Source organism: Tasmannia lanceolata, unplaced genomic scaffold (assembly GCF_043159265.1).
Source record: "Tasmannia lanceolata isolate RefF3 unplaced genomic scaffold, GAP_Taslan_0.1 ptg000037l, whole genome shotgun sequence".
NCBI classification, from domain to species: domain Eukaryota; kingdom Viridiplantae; phylum Streptophyta; class Magnoliopsida; order Canellales; family Winteraceae; genus Tasmannia; species Tasmannia lanceolata.
The window spans coordinates 443,567-450,669 of record NW_027518714.1 but is presented as its reverse complement, the minus strand read 5'-3'; the positions used below and the strand labels follow the sequence as shown (position 1 = coordinate 450,669).

At 38.4% G+C, this 7,103-nt stretch overlaps 1 pseudogene across 1 annotated transcript; it reads right to left on the bottom strand.

Annotated features, from left to right (window-relative positions):
* Window positions 1-2,619: 2,619 nt before the first annotated feature.
* On the bottom strand, window positions 2,620-5,975 carry LOC143862011 (trans-resveratrol di-O-methyltransferase-like; annotated as a pseudogene). The gene is made up of 2 exons (XR_013240125.1): window positions 5,194-5,975; window positions 2,620-3,323 (listed from the first exon to the last, which is right to left on the bottom strand). The product of XR_013240125.1 is annotated as a trans-resveratrol di-O-methyltransferase-like (transcript).
* Between the last annotated feature and the right edge of the window lie 1,128 nt (window positions 5,976-7,103).

The window sequence follows — 7,103 nt, the reverse complement described above, 5'->3', positions numbered from 1 at the left end:
TTAACACTCCAGCAGGCATTTTCTTTTCCAGAATTATTTTCTTTTGGCTATTGAGTACAGCTTAACAACATCAAATCTTATCAGGTAATTTTGCATATTCATAATTTTTGAATGTGGATGATGATTATTAAGCTCCGCTGTGTTCCTTGAAATGGCTGGACATAATATTTTGCATCTTATTTTCACCCATTATTCTATAGTTTTGTAGAAGAAGGAATGCTTCAACTACGTCACATGCAGAAACCATAATAAGATTTTGAAGTTAAAGAGAAATTAATTCTGCTTTGTAATTGGAATTGGTCACATTCTAACTCCTCTCAGCCTTTCTCTTATTCTAAAGCATAATAACTGTAAAATAAAATTGTGTAGCATTACACTGTTGTAATTATTATAAGAAGATAAGAATTTCCTTTGTTTCTTTCGCTTATTGCTGAAAACTGGACAATTCTAGGTATTGATCCGTTGGGGAACAATCTGAAATGCTTTCTATTGTTACATTTAATATACCCGATTTACACCGTTAGGTTACTATAGCCAATTTTTTGATTTTATCATAGCTTTAATATTGCACTTATTCTCTGTCATTCTACTCTTTCAATAGGGTCTCTTGCCTTAAGAGTGTAAAATGAGATGTACTTTTGCCTTGAGGTTGTTGCAATGATCCATAGTTCTCATATCTTTTGCATTTATTCATTCTGTAACTTAACCATGCACACTAGCAACAAACCTGTTTCTTCCTAATCTTGATTCTTTATTATATTTAACTTATTTAGATGAAAAAAATATGTTTTGTTCTTTACCGTTCTCTGACTTGACTTTACCCAAATTTCATAACATTACTGCAGCCATCTGTTTTATGTTACATCGATTATGCAGATTTTGATGGTTTGGATTTTGTGGGTGCCCTTAAATGTAATATCACAAAGAAAACACATTATTGTTGTGCCAAATCCTTGAATTCAGTGATTTGCACTTTGGGGTTGAAGTGAAACCATATCTCTATCACAAAAAAAGGAAAAAAAGAAATGAAGATAATAAACGCTTCAATTTTGTTGTTCAAAGTTATGAGCAAAATTATTCTATTTAGATCAGTTAGGTTATAGAATAAATCCTTTTGGTAAATGAACCAAACCAAATCTCTCACTTTTTTTTCTGATTTACTATTTAGGGCGTGTTTCGGTACCATGAAACAGTTTTAAAGCATTTTTTTTCTCGCGCGGGTCTGCAACTAGTAAATATTATTTCCAAATAGAGATCAGAAGTACAAAGAAGGGGCCGTCCCCCGATCGCCCCCCCACTGTTGAAAGATACAATCCAGATATCTACATAATTCCCAGTTCAAAGATACAAAAATCACCCAAGATCATCCCCCCACTGTTGAAAATAACACGAGTATTCGGAATGTCAACCCCCTCCTCCGCAAGCTTGTCCGCCAATTCGTTCGCTGATCTCCATCTATGGGAGATTTGAGGACGTATGATGCGGATTAAGTCACGAATGGCATCTGTGGTCCATGGGCCACTACAGCGACCACTAGCCCAAGCGATGGCGTTTAACGAATCACCCTCAATGATAAGGGCGCCTAGTTAATGATTTCAGTTTGGGGCGTTGGGGGGGAATCACTGTCCATGAGAAAACTGTGTCCCTGATTTACTTACCCTCGTCTGCGATCGAGGAGGGGCGTTGACACACTCCTATATGAGTATCTCTTATTCTTCTAGGCGTAGCTGTAATAAAGCCATTCATTGTTCAGTCATAGGTTGGATCTCCCATGGCATGTTATCTTGTTCGATTAAAGACATGTTCCCCATCCAATCAAACTCTCTATAAAGCCAATTTCACACAAGATTATTGTATTTCATACATTAAATTAAATCACTGATTTACCGACTCCACTTCCCAATTGTAAAGAAGCACGTAAAGGACGAAACAAAACGATAACAAGAAATCTTACAGGAGATACTACATAGTTGAATGATTAGAATGGAAAATTTAAGCAATAAAGATGGAAAGAAAAGGATCATTGAGAGAGAGAGAGAGAGAGAGAGCCTATGCTCTTCATGTACTGCCGGGATCTTCCTCTCCCTTATACTTTTTAGGTAGGTAAGCTGCGATTGAACTTTCGACTTCGAAGTTGACGAGCAAAGCCTTAAACAATAGATTTAGAGGCTCGATCCCTAAAGATGATACTTACTGGGCCTCACTTTTGCCCTATGTAACTCAAGTCGTTGATCGATCCTAACACAAAATCTAAACCGCTTTCATTTGTACTTTTTGGATTATCCTAGGCCTTTAATCCATCAAACCATATGTACGGCCAAATTCAATTCAAAACCAAGATTTAAAATTTCGGTTTCAGTAACCGTTTCGGACCCCACCAAAAACCGAAATTTGGTAATTTGGTTCCAAATTCCGGACCCAAATTTCGAAATTTCGGACCGAAATTTTGTAACACTTTATTTTTTTAATAAATAATGTCATTAAACCGGCGAAAAATTGAATTTCGGAAATTTTCGGTTTCGGTCCCCCCAATATCCGAAATTTTAAACCATGGTCAAAACACATTCATCAGATGATTAAAGGTCCTTGATCTATAAAGCCCCGGCTTAAGATTCCGCCACAAAAGCAAATATATATTTCATAGAATCACTTATACATCCGAAACGTGCACGGAAATAGAAACAGCCTCTCTGCAAAGCAGGAGTAAGGCTGCGTACATCTAGCCCTCCCTAGACCCCACAATAGCGGGAGCCTCGTGCGGACTTATACATACAAAACGTAAAAAAAGGGGAAAGGCATGCTCTCACAAACTGAACAAATTAAAGGACATATAATATAATTAACAGAAACAGTGGTAAGTGGTAAGGCTGTGAACATCTAACCCTCCCCAGACCTGCAATGGCGGGAGCCTCAGCACTGGGCCCCCCTTTTTTTATAATATAATTAATAGAAGGGAATGTGAAGTTCTTAATTCTTGCATCATCTACACCAACGAGGAATCTTTGTAAATCATGAGATAATCAGGGATAGACCTCAATAACAGAGCGCAAACCGAGCACAGGCATTATCTTGTAGTGAGAAAAACCTGCATCCTTGAACATCTTGTGCCATTCAAGTTCGTCCCTCTCCTTTCCCACTGCATCCACCATCATCAACATATCGAAGAAAAGTTGTGCTCCAACGAACATGTGATCACTATTCTTTGTGTTTACCACCATATCTACGATAATCACCTTCCCTCCCTCTTCTGCGCATGGAATGGCTTCCTTACACCGTCGCAGTATCTCCACACACTCCTCATCACTCCAATCATGTAGAATCCACTGCCAATAATTATGAGCCTTGCTTAGCTTTACTATCATCAGTTCACATAATCATTTAAATATTCTCTCTCAAGGTTTGAAAATAAAAAAAAAAGATTAAGGTTCTATTTGGATAACACCAATATTGGTCCTTATTTGCAAATGGGTCATTAATTTATTATTACAACCATAAATATAAAAATAATAATTTGTATACCAGATTACACTGAAAATTGAGTTTATATATATATATATATATATATATATATATATATATATATATATATATATATATATATATATAGAATAGAGTTCCTAAGGTGTCACCTCATATAGCTTATATGAGGTGGCGCTTAAAAACATAAGGGGCCTACTTTGTTTGGATGATCCAAAGCATTCATTTGATAGGCCCTCACATAGATAGGGTGTCCCCAAAAAATGAACTTCATAGGATCATCCTAACCCTTCCATTTGTGGAGGTTGAAATGGATGGGTATAAATTTCATAAATTTGCCTATTTTTAACCTCCATAAATGGAAGGGTTAGGATGATCCTATGGACCTGATTTTTTGTAGGCACCATATCCATCTAAGGGCCTTTCAAATGAGTGGTTTGGATCACCCCAAAAATGTGGGCCCCTTATGTTTTGTGAGCGCCACCTCATATAAGCTATATGAGGTGACACCTTAGGAACTCTATTCTCATATATATATATATATATATAGAGAGAGAGAGAGAGAGAGAGAGAGAGAGAGAACGGTTCCTACACATATGTGTAGAGAGTTCTCTACACACTAGCTTAAAATACAGTGGGGGCCCACATTGTTTGGGTGATCCAAGCCATCCATTTTAAAGGCTCTCACATAGATAGGGTGTCTACAAAAAATCAGATCCATAGGATCATCCCAACCCTACGATTTGTGGAGGTAAAATGGATGTCTTTAAACCTTCACAAATTAGTCCATTTTTTGCCTACACAGTTCGAATGGTTAGGATGATCCTATGGATCTGATTTTTTGTGGACACCCTATCTATGTGAGGGCCTTAAAAATGAATGGTTTGGATCACCCAAATAATGTGGCCCTCACTGTATTTTAAGCTAGTGTGTAGATAACTTATCTAAACATGTGTGTAGGAATCGTTTTCTCATATAGATATATATAAAGTTAGAGAGAACATTTCCTACACACTTGTGTAGGTAAGTTACCTACACACTACCTTAAAATACAGTGGGGGCCCACATTGTTTGGGTGATCCAAACAATTCATTTGAATGGTCCTCACATAGATAGGGTGTCCACAAAAAATCAGATCCATAGGATCATCCCAACCTTATGATTTGTGGAGGTAAAATGGATGTCTTTAAGCCTTCACAAATTAGTCCATTTTTTGCCTCCATAGTTTGAATGGTTAGGATGATCCATGGATTCTCATAAAGTTATTTGTACAAATAATTTTTGGAGGTATACATCTGTAAGAACCACGCTTTTAAAAAACAAAACAAAATACCCTCACTTTTACAGCTATTTACAACCCATGCCACCCTCCTTTAAAGTATAGAATAAACCAATATAAGCCCTACAACTCGCCAATCAAGTGAAGCTCGCCATAAAGGTTGGTACTTCATGACCCTTGGGACCTACACCAAGTGACCCAAACTCGAAAGCCCCAACTCTTGAGACTAAATCAAATTTGATCTAAATCTAGCCCTTAAATCCCAATTCAAACAGTTAGAACTCTCATTCAAGCCTTAAAGCCTCCTTTTAATTAGATTTGAATTCAAACTTTAAAGTTTTAAAACTTTACTTGTTTTCAACATCCAAAGATCCTAATATATAAATGGTTATACAAATTACATTCATCATTATAAACAAAGAGTGCAATACGAGTACCTTAAGAAATACTGCATTTGCAGGAGGGATGGATTGGAACATGTCCCCTCCAACAAAATCCACATTGATGCACTTAGGAGAGCTCGCTACAACGTGCGGGAGGTCTAACACGGTGCATTTCACATGCGGAAATGCCTCACTGATAATCGTAGCGGCCATTCCAATGCCTCCGCCAACATCGACCAACGACTCCAATCCTTGGAAAATGGAACCACATTCTTTAACAACGATGTTCATTACAATCCGAGTGTCGCTAGCCATGGCCTCATTGAAAGGGTTGCTAACGTCGGGTGAGCGGCTTGCATAGTCCCAAATGTTCATCCCATGTGCCATTTGAAGAGGGGGCATGGCTTCATCCCTTTGGAACCAAGCACTCAAGAAATGCCAAGGGGTAACTAGAAAAGGGTCTAGCATCATTAGCAAAAATGGCGTCAACCCAGTGGTGTTCGCTTTCAAAAGGAGTTTAGAAGAGGGTGTCATCACATAGCCTTCTTCAACTCCATTGGTTTCTACAGCGAAGAATCCTGAGTGAACCAATAGACGCATGAGGCGGTGCACGTACTTTGTCTTGCTCGATGCAATGGGAAGTTTGGCGGCCAACTCGGAAAGGTGATTGGATGGCCATGGTTGTGGACGATGTCTGGTATGCCTAATTGAACGGCACACTTGAGAGACATGGAGCTTATGAAGTTAAATATATGGCTCCACACATGAGCTTGAGCTTGCAACAACTCATCAACTCCCTCTCTTCGTTTCACCTCCATTACTAACACACTCAGTTCTTTAACTCCTACTACTTCTTAATCCTACACACACACACATATATATATATATATATGAGGTATCGTGTAGAAAACATTTCCCCTATATATATATATATATATATATATATATATAAGGAAAATGATTGTGAGCTTGAGGGCCCAAACACATGTGGGCCTACATTGTTAGGGTGATCCAAAGCGTTCATTTGAAAGGCCCTTACATAAATAGGGTGTGTACAAAAAATCAGTTCCATAGGATCATCCTAACCCATCCAAAAGTGGAGGGCAAAATGGACAGACACCGTTTGCCACAAATCTGCCCATTTTTTTCCCTCCGCTTTTGGAGGGGTTAGGATGATCCAATGAAGCTGATTTTTGGTACACACCCTATATATGATGGGGCCTTGTAAATGAATGGTTTGGATCACCACAAAAAATGTGGGACCCATGTGTTTGGGCTCTCAAGCTCAAATAGCATGATACTCGCTCCAATTTCCTTTAAATTCTCCCCACACACATTTTTCTCGCTCTCTCTGTTTACGATGTAAAAAGCGTGATCCTCGCTCCAATTTCCTTTAAATTCCCCCGACACTCGTTTTTCTCGTTCTCTTTGTTTACGAAGGAAATTCGAGTAGTCTATCTATCTGTCTATCTATAGTATCTTCTTCTTTTTAGCTTTCGCTTTGGTTGACGGAATCTACACGGTATACACTACCAAAAATGGGAAAGAGTACCACTGCTTGAGCATGACTTCCTCTGTAATAATAAAACGGGAAAGAGTTAATTTTAGGCCATAGAAGATGTAAAGAAAGGCCCCTCAAATAGACGGTTCTGATCAACTAAGGTGGGACCCACTGTGCCATGGGCATGATCTCATTGTAATACTAAAACATTCATGCGGGGAAGAGATCTTTTGATTAGGATAAAAGAGATTGTGTTGCATTTTTTACTCCGTTGAATTGGAGTATTATTAGGACTATTAATTTTATAATGCTAAAAAAAGTTAAATGCTAATAGCAGTGTGGAATCATGCGACTTGATCCGAAGTGTTCATTTTGTGGGCCCCACACTCCTTGACTATATCTTAGTGAGTACCATCCTAAAGGGGCCAACTAAGACCCCACACTAAGGATCAGCGGTTCTCAT